The sequence below is a fragment of the Muscardinus avellanarius genome (genome assembly GCF_963383645.1).
Source record: "Muscardinus avellanarius genome assembly, chromosome: 15".
NCBI lineage: Eukaryota > Metazoa > Chordata > Mammalia > Rodentia > Gliridae > Muscardinus > Muscardinus avellanarius.
The window spans coordinates 65768754-65782541 of record NC_137801.1 but is presented as its reverse complement, the minus strand read 5'-3'; the positions used below and the strand labels follow the sequence as shown (position 1 = coordinate 65782541).

General features: G+C 42.5%; 1 protein-coding gene and 1 pseudogene across 2 annotated transcripts in view; one reads left to right on the top strand and one right to left on the bottom strand.

Annotated features, from left to right (window-relative positions):
- The window catches only part of VAX2 (ventral anterior homeobox 2), a gene marked incomplete at both ends in the record, with an annotated part of 29883 nt that overhangs the window by 12877 nt on the left and 3218 nt on the right, over positions 1 to 13788 (bottom strand). The gene's annotated exons all lie outside the window — the stretch shown is intronic.
- On the top strand, positions 602 to 1443 carry LOC308274304 (KATNB1-like protein 1; annotated as a pseudogene). Its single transcript has one exon. The product of its transcript is annotated as a KATNB1-like protein 1 (transcript).

The window sequence follows — 13788 nt, the reverse complement described above, 5'->3', positions numbered from 1 at the left end:
GTGGAGTTAAGTAGATTGGTGACCCTAAATTATCTATTTGGAATAAAATTAAATTTCTATCTCATACCATAAATAACAAATGTCAAGTAGATTACGAAACAAATTCTAGAGTACAAAATGACAAAGGCATTATAAGAAAATATAGGAGATTTTTATAACCCTAGGCTTGTTAGGAGCTTTCTTTTTTTTTTTTTTTTTGGGGTCTGGGGATGGAACCCAGGGGCATTTGACCTCTGAGCTCACCCCCTGCCCTATGTCTTATTCTTTGCCACGATCCACCCAAATTCTGGGATTACAAGGTGAGCCACCACGCCCGGCTTGTTAGGAGCTTTCTAAGCAAGATAGAAAACTGGAGGCTGGGAAGGGAACACAAAGGGTGTCTGAGGATTAAAGCTAAACACTCGAATGAGAAAAGCACCGAGACCAAGAAATAGGTTTGAGAAAAATGTTCTTAAAGGAGGCAAAGAAATAACCCCCACAGAGTGGCTGTGAGAGGGGCCGGGTGGGAGTGAGGGACGCGCCAGGCTTGTCCGCGTGGTTGCTCAGCCCCGGGCTGAGTGTGAGAGCCTCGGCACCATGGGGCGCCGCTACTTCAGAGATTATGGCGTCTGAAGCCCACAGTGTTAAAAACGGATTTTTTGTAATAATATTGAGAATCAGTCCACTGATCTTCCTAGAAAAAGGATCTCTAATTTCACCAATAAGAACATGAAGGAGGTTAAGATATACAAAACAGTTGGCTGTTTACATAAATAGAATTATAGTTGGACATGTTGTGAAAAGCCCAGATAAACTACATATGGTGATCTACCACAAAAAGAAAGTTCATCAGCCTGTTCTGAGACCTTGTTACAGAAAAAAGAAAAAAAAAAAACCCAGTCCTCTAAAAGTGGGGGCTATGACGAGGCAAATAAAGAGAATGAACTGGAGTGTGCAGGCACATGCCTGAAAAATTACGCCCTGATAGTGGAACATATTTGGTTAACTCCAGTGGTTCTGGTCCTTCATAGACAGAAAGCCCGCCATCAAAATATAATGTGTTTTTTTTTTTTCCCCTGAGGTTTTCAGGACCATGAAACAATGGCCTGAGTGTTGTTCAGCAGGAATTTGAGATTGAATGTAGCTTTAACTTTCTAGAAAGAGAGTAATTGAACGTGTAGCTTATTTGGTGAGGATGGAAGGTCTTGGAGTGGTGGTAGACTGCCTGCCTGCCTGTGCTCCCCAATAGCTTACAGGAGGAAAAGCAATAGATCTCACTTGGCTGCTGGGTAGATAGGCCTCCAAGTATCATCTAAATCAGAAACTATAAATGACGGAAATACTAAGATTTTAAAACAATAGTTAAGTGGATTGTGGGGACAGGAGCACCATCTTACCTCGGTTTCAGGATACACTGGCACTATAGTTAAGGACGTGGATGCTTATTTATTACAGTCGCATTGAGAGATTTCGTCTACTTAAGAGCATTTGGTTATTCAGAGCATCCCTGGACTATACGATTTCCAAAAATAGGTCTAAGAACTGTGAACTACAGGAGAAATAAAAACTGTTTTTTTTTTCTTTTAAAAAGCCACATAATAAAACCACTCATGAAAACCTAACAATCTGCTTCACACTGAGGTGGAAAACTATCCTGAAGGAGCAGCGTCGGTTTCAATGAGCAGGAAGTGCTCTACGGAATTGCTCGCCTTTGCTGCGTTCTGGATTTCATGGCTATCTGGCCATATTGTTGAAGAACTACTGTGCAGTCCTATATGAGGATGTAATTTTTTTTTTTTTTTGGTGGTACTGGGGGTGGAACCCAGAGGCTTTCTACCTCCGGGCTGTACTCCCAGACCTTTTTTATATTTTATTTGGAAACAGGGTCTCACTAAGTTGCTGAGAGCCACAGTAGCTGAAGCTGGCTTTGAACCCGTGCGATCCTCCTGTCTCAGCCTCCCAAGCGCGAGGATTACAAGCGCCACCACGCCCGGCGAGGATGTAATTTATTATGTGAAAACCAAGACAGGACTTATTACTAGGAACCACAAAGACCAATCATCATTAATTTTTTATTGTGTTTTATAAAAAAACACTTAAATGCATTCAGCTATTTTCTTATGTTGAAAGACTTTGAAAGTTTAAAACATAATAGTAAATAATCAATATTAAAAATTTCTGTTCACACCAGGTGTGGTGGTGCACGCTTGTAATCCCCGTGCTTGGGAGGCTGAGACAGGAGGATCACACAGGTTCAAAGCCAGCCTCAGTTACTTAGTGAGGCTCTCAGCAACTTAGTAAGACCTGTTTCTAAATAATATATGAAATATAAAATATAAAATATAAAATAGGTCTGGGAGTGTAGCCCGGAGATAGAAAGCCTCTGGGTTCTACCTCCTGTACCACCAAAAAAATTTTTTTTCTGTTCACACTGAGATACTGGGTATAAAAATGCCTTAATTATTAATAAGCCAATGTGTTGTGATACCAAATTAAAACCAACTACAGTTCTGGTATGATAAAATCATGGAATTAAATCAGGGGTTTTAGCCGGGCGTGGTGGCGCACGCTTATAATCCCCGCGCTTGGGAGGCAGACAGGAGGATCGCGCAGGTTCGAAGCCAGCCGCACGCGCTGGCTTAGGAGACTCTGTTTCCAAATAAAAATATATAAAAAAGGTCTGGGAGTGTAGCCCAGAGGTAGAAGGGCTTCCAGGAACCCCAGTACCACCAAAAAATAATTTAAAAACTCAGGGGTTTTAACAACATTCATATAGAATGTTGTTGAAACATATTCCAAACTACTTTTAAAACTTTAGAATCTTTTCAGTAGCTCTGATTCTTTTTTTTTTTTGCCAGAATGCTCATGTCATGTATGTATATGTTATCTATATATAAATAAAAGAAGTGAATATGTATTTGTATGAGTGCTTACCTGGAAATGTCCATGGACTTGGCTAATTTATATTCACTTTTTATTATATATAGATCTCTAATATTTCTCATTTCTGTATCATTTAAACTTCCTTCATTTGAGTAAATTGGCTAAATATTTTCAAAAAAGAAATAATACTCAGAATATGAAAAATGCGATTAAAAGCAAGCAATAATTTCTCTTCCTCTCCCCTTCCTCCTGCTTCTTCTTTTTTCTTTCTCTCCTCCCTCTTGCAACTCAGAACACACACCACTCTCCCAGAGACCTACACCCCTAACTCAATAAGTGATTTTTTCTTTTTTGCAGGACTGGGGATTGAACCCAGAGACATTCTACCTCTGAGCTATACCTCCAGCCCTATTTTATTTTTATTTGGAAACAGGGTTTCACTAGTTGTGAAGGGCCTCACGAAGTTGCTGAGAATGGCCTTGAACCTGTGATCCTCCTGTCTTATTCTCCCAAGTACTGGGATTATAGGCATGTGCCACCATGCCTAGCTTGATAACATGATTTTTTTTTTTTTTTTTTTTTGCGCAGTACTGGGGATGAAACGCATGGGCATTCTACCTCTGAGCTACAACCCACCCTTATTTATTTATTTTTTTTGAAAGGGGTCTCACTGAGTTGCAAAGGGCCTCACTTAAGTAGCTGAGGCTGTCTACCAACTACGATCCTCCAGTCTCAGCCTTCTGATTGCTGGGATTACAAGTGTGCACCACCATGCCTGGCGATACATGATTAAAAAGAAAAAAAAGGGAAATAGCCTCGTAGAAAAGAGGCTCAAGAAATGTATCTGGGTCATTCACAGAAAACGACACCAAGTGGCTAATAAATATATGAAAAGATGGACACGGCTGCACAGGAATCAGGGTAATGCAGCAGCAGAAGCCGTTTATCTCCCACGACATGGGAACGGCATTATTAAGAGGTGATTGAGAGAGCTATGGTGCACTGCAGGGAAATCCACACTCCCTGCACCGTCCGTAGGACCAAAAATTGTTATAACCTTTTAAGACTGCATTTATCAGCAATAAATATGCACATAACTTTGTTCCAGCGATTTTATTTTAGTGGGTATTTGTCCTAGAGAAACACAGGCTAAAGTGCTCCATGGTACATGTAGCAGTGGTTTTATTTTTTGTATCACTACTCAAAATATTGAAAATTCAAAAGCATCCTCAATGTTACCCGCAAGGAAAATGGCTGAAAAAATTATGGTACATCCATACTATAAAATACAGCGATTAGCCAGTCGTGGTGGCACAAGCCTGTAATCCCAGTACTCTTGAGAGGCCGAGACAGGAGGATTGTAGTTTAGAGGACAGCCTCAGCAAGCAGTGAGACTCATCGACCGAGTGAAGCCCTGTTTCAAAATAAAAATAAAATAGTGTTCGGGATGTAGTTCAGAGGTAGATTACCCCTAGGTTCAAACCCCAGTATCTCCAAAAAATATAGCAATGAAAAAGAATAAGGCTATAAATATATAAACTGACATTAAATGCAAGAAAGTCATCTATAAAATATATATAATAGTATCCCATTTGTATAAATAAAACAACCATAGATATTCAACCATTCAGCATATTTAATAAATGCCCACTTTGCGCCAAGTACTATTTTAGAGTCTGGGAAATATAGAAATGGGCAAAATAAACAAAGTCCTGTCGTCTTGGATCTTGTGTTGGGGAGGGAGACAGAGACTAGATTCAGAATGATTCAATAAAAAATAAAAATAGGTGCGATTATGATGAGAACTAAAGAAGACAATAATTTTGGGGGCAATTTCTTTCCCTCCCCAAACCCAACACGACAGCGCAGTGTGTGTGCACTGCCGCCCCCTGTCTCCCTGTGGTCACAGTCCTGGGAGCAGGAGGGGAGACTACCTGATGGATCCTTCTTATGGGGAGAAATGCATTTGTTTTGGTTAAGCCTCTGAGATGTGGGGTTGCCTCTGCAGAAAACTCTAGCTCATTCTTAAGACATGGCCCCTTCTCTGAATCGCTCCTTTTCTGGATGGAGCCTAGGGGAAGCACCAGGAAGGAGGGACAGTTTGTTCCAGGGTCTTCTTCGGGTACTGATAGGTGAAAATGCTCAAGCCTTTGCTGCCCCTGCCCTGCCCTCCCCTGTCAGGTCTCTTCAAAGAAGGGTAAATTCAAGCCGGACACACTTGTAATTCTAGTACTTGGAAGGCTGACACAGGAGGATTGCAGGTTCAAGGCCAGCCTCGGCAACTTTGTGTGAGGCCTTCTGCAATTTAGTGGACCCTGTTTCAAATTACAGAATAAAAGTAGGGCTGGGGTTGTAGCTTGGAGGTAGAATGCCCCTGGCAGGGTTTAATCCCTAGTACTGAAAAAGAAAGAAAGAAAGAAAGAAAGAAAGAAAGAAAGAAAGAAAGAAAGAAAGAAAGAAAGAAAGAGAAAAAAGCATTAAGTTCTTGATGTGAAGGGGAAGTGAATATTGTCCCAAAGCCTTTATTTGAACCTCTCCCAGCACACTTCCTGAAAGCGCCTGCCTTCAATTCCTATCTAGCACAGGGATCATCTTTTTTTTTTTTTTTTTTTTTAATAACAAGCTGCTACTGTGCTGATTTTTAAGTGAGACAAAGGCTTCCTTTCCTAATCCACAAATACAATGCGATTGCTGTTAAAATTCCTTATGGGGGGTGGTAGTGGTATAGATCTCAGAGCACTTGCCTAGTTGAGCATGGCCTTGGGTTTGTCCACAGCAATGGAGAGAGAGAGAGAGAGAGAGAGAGAGAGAGAGAGAGAGAGAGAGAGAGAGAGAGAGAGAGAATATTAAAGTATCCTGGAGGACATGCAAGGGTGTGTTTAGAATTTATGCAAATCCTACACCATTTGTGGGTGGGTACTGGGGATTGAACCCAGGGGCATTCTACCTCTGAACTACAACCCTAGCCTTATTTTATTTTATTTTATTTTTTGTGGTACTGGGGGTGGAACCCAGGGGCTTTTCTACCTCCGGGCTATACTCCCAGACCTATTTTTATATTTTATTTGGAAACAGGGTCTCACTAAGTTGCTGAGAGCCTCACTCAGTAGCTGAGGCTGGCTTCGAACCTGTGCGATCCTCCTGTTTCAGCCTCCCAAGTGCTGGGATTACAAGCATGCGCCACCACGCCTGGCTTTATTTTTATTTTGAAACAGGGTCTCACTAGCTTGATGAGAGTTTCACTACTTACTGAGGCTGTCCTCGCACCTTCGATTCTTCTGTCTCAGCCTTCCCAAGTATCGGAATTACAAGCATGTGCTACCATGTCTGGCATCTGAGGGTGGGTGGGGTGTGTATGTGCCCCAGAACCAGTTTCCCAGAGGGAGATGTGTGTGTGCACGTGTGTGTGTGCACGTGTGTGTGTGCACGTGTGTGTGTGTGTGTGTACATATATGTATGTACAGAGTTTTAAACTTTGGATGGAGATCATTATTTTTTTTAAGATTTAAAGAAGTTTATTAGAAAGATAGAAATACAGAAAATAGAAATACAGCCCCATGCCAAAATGGCATGAGGGGTGACTCGAAATGAATACACCCGGATGGAGATCATTCTAATCAGAAAACAAAATCTAGAAGCTTAAAGAGAAACAATCATTAGATGTGATCACAGTTAAAATTTTAATTTAAGCCGGGCTTGGGGGCACATGCTTGTAATCCCAGTATTTGGGAGGCTGAGACAAGAGGATCACAAGTTTGCAGACAGCCTCAGCTACTTACTGAGGCCCTTCACTACTTAGTGAGACCTTGTTTCAAAATAAAGAATAAAAAATTGGGCTGGCGATGTAGTTTGGAGGTAGAATGCCCCTGGGTTCAATCCCTAGCACCACACACACACACAAAAAAATAAATGAATAAAAATAAAAAATAAAATAAAATTTCAATTCAGAAAAAATAATCTCACAAGCAAATTTAAAAATAATAAGAGACCTGGAGGGTGCGTGCAACATATCACAGCAAAAGGGTTCATTTCCTTCTATAAGTAGCATTTTCAATTGTAAGAAAACAAGAGAAATGACTAAAAATATATGAAAAATAATTCAACAAAGAGAAAATTAAAGAATAGATATATTAAATAGCCTCATTATCACATGCTAATAAAAATATATTTTTTATTTGAAAATATTTTCCTCTAGAAGTTTGAGTATATCTTGGGTTGGAAGGAGGTAAAAATGATATATTTATACTCAATTTCAATGAATATTAATTAGTACCTATTTGGCATAAAATTTGGAAACACCTCTCATAACTTTAAAGGCATAACTTGGATATTCGAAGTTTATTTCTAAACCAGGTGCTAGTGGCATACGCCTCTAAGCCTAATACTTGGCAGGCTGAGACAGGAGGATCACAAGTTCTAGGACAGACTCAGCAATTTAGTAAAACCCTGTTTCAAAATAAAAAATAAAAAGAGCTGGAGGTGTAGCTCAAAGAGAGATTGCCTCTGGGTTCAGTCCTTAGAACACACACACAAAAATTCACCTCTAGGAACTTATTTATAATCATACCATGTATATGTGAAATGATTCTGATTACTTAAAACATTTTATTATGACAAATTTCAAACATATGCAATATCAAAATAGTATATTGAACTTTGATATACCTATCCCCCAAGTTAAACCATTATAAATTTAGGAAGAATCCTACTTTTCTATATTGATATGTTTTCAAGGAAATCACAGACATCATATAATTTACCATAAATATTTAAATATATATCTCTAAGGTTGAGACAGGAGGATTGGAGGTTCATGGCCAGCCTCAGCTACTTAGGAAGGCCCTCTGCAACTTAGTGAGACCCTGTGTCAAAACAAAGAATAAAAAATAGGGCTGGGGGTGTAGCTCAAAGGTAGAATAGTTCAATTTCCAGGAACACACACACACACACACACACAATATATATATATATATATATATATATATATATATATATATATATTACCCAAAAAATTAACAATGGATCCTTAATATAAGATAACCAACCCATTACTGCATTTTCCAAATTAACTTATAAATGATATTTTTAAAAAATTAGTTCATATTATGATACAAAGATGTTCACTACATTATTGTTCATTATAGTGGCAAAGCAGCCTCAACTTAAATATTTATCAAAAGGGAATTGTTAAATAAATTATATGATTTCTACTGTTCAAAAGAATGAAGCAGTTCTGAATATAAAGAGTTCCACTGATATCTGTTAAATGAGAAAAAATCAGTTTGCAAGAAGATCCCATTTTTTGCAACATATAACTTGCATATTTGTGTTTTTTTCAATGACTAGAGAAAGTTTGGGAGATAAATGCTGGGAGTGAAAGTGTATTATGTGAGACGGGGAACCTTCTGCTTTAACACAGCAAAACAGTATGAATCGCTTTAACAGTTAAAAGGTATTTATAGTTTGAGCCTGATGTGGGGCGCAGGCCTGGAATCTCAGTACGGGGGGGTGGGGGGTGGGGGGGGCGGCGGGAGCTGAGACAGAAAGATCACAGATTCCAGACTAGTCTCGGCAACTTAATGAGACGCTGTTTCAAAATTTAAAACAAGAACAAAACCAAAAAGGGCTAGGGGTACAGCTTGGAAGTAGGACACACTCATCCCCACAAAATGATGTTTACATTTAAAAAAAATAAGATATTATAAACAAAGTTAAAAGATAAATTATAAATTTAAAATATTGCAATATATGGAAAGGAATGGAATATTGTTCATAAGACATCATTTTACAATTCAACAAGAAAAGGGTACTGAAAATTCAAATTGGTCAAAGGAAACGAGTTAGTAGATAACAGCAGAAAAGTACAACTGGGCAATAAACATGAAGAGAAGCTTCACCTCAGTGTCAAAGGAGAACAGGTAAAATACTGCCAAGGTACTGTTTCCTACTTATAAGACTGACAAAGATGAAAAGATGTCTAATGTTCAGTGTAGGGAGGGATAAAGAGAGAGGGATAAGTTACTAAACTTTTTGCACAGAATAATTTCACAATGTCTATCAAGATGTACAGTATGATCGGTCTCAGCAAAATTTAGAGGAAGAAGCACTTTGGGGGCATTGCTGGTAGGAGTGCAAATTGCTACCACTGGATGGAGGGCAATTTGACATTATCTTCCAAATTATAAATACAGATATCCTTTGACCCAGTGACCCACTTTTACAAACTCTCTGACAGATGTACCCATACATGTGGAAGTGTTCAAGGAACAAATTTATTTTTTGCACCATTATATATAATGGCAACAGATTTTTTTAAAAAGCTAACTTGTAGCTGGGGCGTGGTGGCGCACGCTTGTAATCCCCCCGCTTGGGAGGCGGAGACAGGAGGATCGTGCAGGTTCGAAGCCAGCCTTGCTGGCTTAAGAGACCCTGTTTCCAAATAAAAATATAAAATAGGTCTGGGAGTGTAGCCCGGAGGTAGAAGGGCTTCCAGGAACCCCAGTACCACCAAAATAATAATAATAATAATAATAAAATAATAATAATAATAATAATAATAATAATAATAATAATAATAATATAGGTCTGGGAGTGTAGCCAGAAGGTAGAAGGGTTCTATCCCCAGGACCACCAAAAAAAAAAAAAAGCTAACTTGTTCACCAACAGGGCACATACATACATATACATATTTATAACATACATTATCATCTACCCAGTCCACATAAAGGGAATACTATAAATCTGTAAAAAAAATAAACAAGATATTAATGATGTTTCAAGATATGTTTGAAAAATAATATAGTTACATAGACTTGTACAAAATGTTATCTGGAAGGACATATTAGAAAACAACATAAATGGTTGCCTTTGGACTCCCAGGGAACGGGGTGATCTGAGACAGACAGGAGAGGCTTTTTGCTTTTACTTAAAAAAATATATTTTGTTGTATTTTTTAAAACAATGTTTTGATGAATTAATTTCCTATTTTACAATTAAATGAAAAGGTACCAGTTGTGTGTGTAAACTCTTTGAAGCCCCGGAAATGCTGCTAGGTATCTATGGAAATATTCAAAAAGAGCTGAAACTCCTGGCCTTGGGAATTCATTCCAGCATTTCTATTATGGAAGAATAATCAGAGCACCCTTTCAGAGGTTAGGGGATATAAGCTTCCCCCAACCTAAGGAGCTCCAGGAACTGGTACAGCTGAAAACATGATCACTGCTGATTCACTTTTTTTTTTTTTTAAGGTAAATTGCAAAGCAGCCTATGCAATGTTATTCTGCTTTTATTTATGTTTGTATATGACCATGGAAAAATTGCCTGGCGGGAACAGGAATGGTTGCAATTTCTGGGTGCCACCTACCAGCCTCGCTTTGCGGTGCTGAGGACTGAACCCAGTGCTTGCTGGACAGGTGCTTTACCACTGAGCTACTTTCCCAGCACTTTTTTATTTTTTAATTTGAGGCAGGGTCTCACTAAGTTGACAGGCTGGTCTAAAATTGATGATCCTTCTGCTTCAGCCCACTAAATAGCTGGGATTACAGGCAAGTGCCACCACACCTGGCCTGGTGTTGTTTTTCTATGAAGCAGGTCTCCTTCCTTCCTTCCTTTCTTCCTTTTCTTCCCTTCCATTTCCTCCCCCCTCCCTTTTGCTTTCTTTTGCTTTCTTGGAACTGGGAATAGAACCCCGGGCCGCCCTATCACTGAGTTACATTCCCAGCTCTTATTAATTTTATTTTTTGTGGTACCTAGGATTGAACCTGGAGATGTTCTACCTCTGAAGTACACCCTCAGCCTGATTTTTTTTTTATATTGGGGATTGAACCCAGAGGCATATTACCTCCAAGCTACACCTCCAGCCGATTTTATTTTTTATTTGGAAACAGGGTCTCACTAGATTGCTAAGAATCTTGTTAAATTTCTGAGGCTGGCTTTGAACTGCGATCCTCCTGTCTTAACCTCCAAAGTAGGGATTACGAGCTTGTGCCGCCACTCCCGGTTACCGATTCTATTTTTATTTTGGAACAGTGTCGCCAGGTTAATGAGAGTCTCACTGCGTGCTGAGACTGTCCTAGAACCTCTGATCCTCCTGTCTCAGCCTCCCAAGTAGCTGAGGTTACCCGCTGCGTCTGCTCCGCTTAGCCTTAGCGTGAATTACTTTTTAGATTTAAATTCTCTATATACTTTTCTACATTGTGAGGCTCTGAGCCCGGCTGGACCGCTCAGGGTGTCCCCCGCCGGACCCTGGTTCTCCGGTGTGTGTTGGACTCTGGAATGAGGGATCCTCGGAAGGGTCAGAGCTTTCAGCAAAACGCTGAACCAGTTGCCAGGCTTTTTCAAGTCTTGATGTTGTTGTTGGTGGTGGTGGTGGTTGGAACCGGCACCGGTGCATATTTCTCGGCGCATATTTATCGTATCTCTCTCTACCCTCTAGTGAGTATTGCCCGGACCGGGTAGGGCATTCCGCACACAGCCACGCTCCGCTCTGGGCTTCCCTGGGCCTCGTTCTCGGTTCTCCTCGTTTCTCCGAGTCCTACCCGCCCAGAGCAGCCTTCCCAGGCCAGGTGATCAAGCTACCGGCGCCTGTCTGTGGCGCGGATGGGGTGGGCTGGGGGTTAAGGTTTTTCTGGTTTTGTGTTTCAACGGTTCCCAAAGTTTTGTGGTGCACAGAATTCCAAAAATAAAGGTGTATATCTTAACAAGTATGTAGTATTTTCCCACCATTGCCATTTCATAGGACCTGGTAACTTCAAAAATAAAAATTAACAATAGTAATACTAATGATGATAATAATAATAAATGTAATTTTAGAACTTACAATCTCCAGGGGTAAGAGCTCTGGCCACTTTGTACATCAGGAAATACGCGATATTGTTTATTTTTGTTTCCTTTTATTGATTCAACAGATATTTGCGTGCCTTCTGTGTGAGAACGCATCTGGGGAATCACGTGAGTTGGCAGGCGCGACTTCCATCTCCTACCTGGTACCCGAGCAGCACAAGGGAAGCTGGCTGGGCATCCTGGAGCTCAGCCCCAGGCTCCGCGCCACAGGAACAGGTCAGGAGCCACGCTCCTCCCCAGCGTCAGCCTCTACGGTGGGGGCACAGAGTAGGTGCACATTTATGTTTGTGGAATGAGTCAGCTAGTGAGTGAGGACAAGGCTCTGAGAGAGATGACTCCAGGGTCCCCGCCCTGATGGTGCAGGTCTCCATTAGGGCCTTGCAGCTTTCCTCTCGGAGGAGAGGCAGGGCAATCTTTATTTTATATTAAGCAAACAGAAAATTGAAGGCCAAATTCAAAGTCCCCCCCCCCGACCCCCGCCGCCACCCCTTCCCAAATTAAACATAAAAAGACCATCACTAAGGGCTTGGGCCCCGGAGGTAATGGAGGAAAGGCTTCCTGTCCTGCAGCGTCTCCGCACAGACCGTGCCAAGAGCAGAAGACTGGAATCGGGTGTAGACACCCAGGTATCCAGCCTCAGTGACCGCCTGCAGCTCCCCAGCACCAGTGCCCACTCACCGTCCTAGCTTCAAAGGACTTGTCCTCTAAGACCTGCAGAGTCGCCAGGTGCTACTTGGGGTTCTGTCCTGTGTGTGCGTACACAAGTGTGCATGTGTGTGTGGATTCCACCGGCGCCAGGTCCATGCAAGCACAAAAGGGCAGAAATGGCACGGGAGGAACCATCCAATCCCCTCCCCTGAAAAAGACGACTGGGCCCAACACACACCAGCAAGGCCCCGCTTCTGGGGTGGGGTGAGGCCCGGTGGGAAGCAGATGACTAGGAAGACCCAAACCCCAAATGACTGCTCTGGCCTACACCCACAGAGAATGTGGGTCTCCTGTCAAAAACAAATGAAGCCAAAGGAAAAAAATAAAGCAAAGCAATCTTAAAAAGAAATTAAAAACCTAATACTCTCCACAACATTAAAATCAAAAGATGAAATTAAAAACATAGTATAAAAATCCCTAAGTGTCTTTCAAACCCCACCTGGGGTCTGGGCCTATGTTATCTGATCTATCAACAGACTGAGTCTAAGATCCCATGTTTCGCAGAGACCCGATGGCCTGGTCTCAAAGTCCAGTGCTCATTCTGATGTAACACTGGACCCCATCTTAGCTGCCAAAACGCCTGCTCGTCTGAGCTAGGCCTGCGGCCGGGCCCAGACTCCCTAAGCCCAACGGTTGCCAGAAATTCAAGGGAAATCGAGCGGATGCCCGGCGGCACCGAGCCCCAGACCCTGCTGCTGAAGGGGCGTCTTCCCCAGCAGTCGGCTTCCAGGCGGCGCCTCTGAAGCCACGGCCCCTGGGGTGGCGCTTGTGGACGCCCCTGGGAGGTAGGGCCCTGCCGGGTGCGAGCCTTTCCGCTGGGTGAAAGTGTTCTGGATTCCCCAGCCACGCAGCCCACACCAAGGTGATCCCTCTCCCTCCCCACAACCCCACGACGGGAGTGCCCGGCCGGAGCCAGAGGCCGGGACTTTGCGTGCCCCTCTGGACCCCAGCCTCCGAGTGGAGCGTGTGCTGTGGGCGGATGGATGGATGGATGGATGGATACGAAGGTCCTCGGAGGGCTCGGCCACTACATTATCTCGCCCTCAGGCTTCCAGACCCTGCGGCGGGAAGGTGCGTCTTGACCCGGATTTTCCAGATCCGATCCGCAGGGCCCGCTCGCGCGGGGAGAATTTGGGTGAGCAAACGCCGGGGCCTGGGAGTCCTTAGGAGCGCAGGCGCGCATTCACGGATCTACCCATGAGTTGTTGAATTCACGTCCGGATTAATTTGGGGCGCGCATGGGCGCGGCGGAGTGAGCGCTGGCGAGCTTGGATTGCAAGGCTGCAGGGAGTTAGGGGTTAGAGTTGTCTGAGGCCTTCTGTTCCCCAGGATCCCGGCTCCACCGAAAAGGCCAGCACAGGGCTGTCCGCACTGTAG